Source organism: Palaemon carinicauda, chromosome 19 (assembly GCF_036898095.1).
Source record: "Palaemon carinicauda isolate YSFRI2023 chromosome 19, ASM3689809v2, whole genome shotgun sequence".
Classification (NCBI taxonomy): domain Eukaryota; kingdom Metazoa; phylum Arthropoda; class Malacostraca; order Decapoda; family Palaemonidae; genus Palaemon; species Palaemon carinicauda.
In genome coordinates, this window is record NC_090743.1 from 54209202 (window position 1) to 54211701 (window position 2500).

The 2500-nt window shown below is 34.6% G+C and overlaps 1 protein-coding gene across 1 annotated transcript in view; it reads left to right on the forward strand.

Annotated features, from left to right (window-relative positions):
• Positions 1 to 1181: 1181 nt before the first annotated feature.
• LOC137659000 (neurogenic locus notch homolog protein 2-like) overlaps positions 1182 to 2500 on the forward strand; it is a 68756-nt gene continuing 67437 nt past the window's right edge. Inside the window, exon 1 of the mRNA XM_068394103.1 lies at positions 1182 to 1234. The gene's annotated coding sequence lies outside the window, so the exon portion shown is untranslated. The remainder of the gene's footprint in view (positions 1235 to 2500) is intronic.

A 2500-nucleotide genomic window follows, 5' to 3' on the forward strand; every position in this document is an offset into this window, starting at 1 on the left:
ACATCTACATCAAGACCATCTCTGAACTGCGATAGCATCTCTTCTGTAAGCATATGGGAAAAAGAGGGACAAGCTTCCTCCTACCCTTGGAGCTCTGAGACATAATATAATGCCCTGAGAATCCAAAACTAAGCCAGTCTGGGGGACAGACAGCATTACTCTGCAGGACCCTCAGTTGGATTCCCTGCAGAAGGCTACATAAAGAGTCCGATGGCCAGCTGAAACCAGCCATGAAAGATGTCTTTTCAGTTCTAAAGGCCATCATTGAAATGGTTGGCTTCCAATGCAAGTTTGATTGTTCTTCTGCTAGGTGTTCTTGCAGAATAAATAACTTATCCCGCACCGATCTTAGCCAGCTAAGCAGTGAGTGTCAGAATGATGACACAAATAAATATGAAACTGATGATAATGATCGGGGTGATGAAATGAAGACTCCATAGTTCCCTAAAAGATTGAATAATTCTTGTCATGGAAAATGTGTTGGTTTTTAATAAAAAAAAATCATGTCTAATCACGAGTAAACCATTCAATAATTTGATACCACAGGATACCTTGGCCGTTTCAAGGATATTTAGAAGTTGAGATATTGACACAAAACTTATTTACTGCAGCCATTTTGTAAAACCCGAGATAGTTGCCATATAAGTATTAGGGCAAATGGAAACATTGTTTTTTTTTCTGGTTGCATATACAAATGTTTCCAAAAATGTAGTTTTGACATTCCCACAAAAAATCTGGCGAAATTACACATTATTAATTAACAGTGCAACTTATTTTCTAATTTTATCAAAGCTAATTTCATTTCCTCAACTGAACGTTGCAAATCAATCAAAACACTTTGATACTGGAGCACAAAGGCTATGCCTTCACTATACTAAACTTTTATGTCTCATTCATGTAAATTACTGTTCCATTATTGAGATTTCATTGTCATTCATAATCTCTCTCTAACTATCAACCGACCAGCAACAACCGACCCCCATCCTCAAAAACCTAATTAACATTCCTATGGCATCAAATATCAAAATACACGTTCTTTACCTCATTTACCAACAGATGTAACACATGCAAATCAAAACGATATGAATATGAATGTTGTCATGGAAACGTCAGCACACCTGCCCACAAAGTCCTGCTTATAAGAGGCTCCCTAAGATACTCCTTCTAACACTACTTTCTCTGTGTCTATACTGAAAGCAAACTCTATGAAGACCTCGGACAAGAAGAGAGCGCTGTAAGTATATCCATTAAAGTACACAAGCCTAGTGTAACTGAAATCCCTTTTCAAAGCATTAGGAAAATTATCTGCGAAATATGGAAAGGTTTTAAGACTTATTCTTATATCTGTATTTGTTTTCTTATGAAAAGTAAAATATAACAAAATGTGGAGAATTTTACTTACTTGTAACTTTAACAAAGAAACAAATCAGAGTGAACACAAAACGTTAAAAACATTAGTAGAAATTTTGGAATACTTAGGCAGTGATTTTAATAATTGATTTTTATGAATGATACAAACAGAAAAACCAAGCTTTGGTTGTAAATATGGAAGTAAAAAGCTTAAGGAGCTCGTGTTGTCCTAATGATAAAGTGTCTTTAGAAAACCCTAAAGCTTAAATAGCAGTATATCTTCCAGCTTCTATATTAGGTCCTCGGTTTTAACAAAGTGAATAGGTTGCTGCTTTGCAAATAAACTGGAACAATTCCCATCATTTTAGTATTAGGAAACTAAATTTTTTTGTTCTTAACAAACGATAGATAGATATTTAGACAAGAGAGCAATCATTGGACAATAAATCCCTGAATCATAACAAAAGCAAGTGATTAGAAGTAGAGATGTACCGATACCACCATGGCGGTCGATACCGATACCCAGCTTTTATCAGGCCGATACCAGTACCGATACCTATTTCTTTTTCTTTTAGAACGATACCGATACACAGTTTTTCTTTTAGACTGATACCAATACCGATACCTATTTTTTTTTCAGAAAAATACCGATACCCAGTTTTTCTTTTAGACTGATGCCAATACCGATACCTATTTTTTTTTCTTCAGAAAAATATCAATACCCAGTTTTTCTTTTAGACTGATACCAATATCTATTTTTTTTTTTTCAGAAAAATACCGATACCCAGTTTTTCTTTTAGACTGATACCAATACTGATACCTATTTTTTTTAGACCGATACTGATACCCAGGTTTCTTTTTTTTAGACTGATACCAATACCAATACCTATTTCTTAGACAGATAGCGATACCCAGTTTTTTTTAGACTGATACCCTTACCATTAAAACAATTTTTTAGACCGATACCGATACCCATTTCTTTAGACCAATACCGATACCAGCCAATACTTTAATACTATAGAAATTCTTATCTAATGATTATAATAACAGTATAATATGAATTTGATGACTGACTTTTCAATCTCTTCAGTGTGTGCAATGCAGTCTGTGAGACATCATTAGGCCTATTCAGTTAACAGTACGGTCCAAG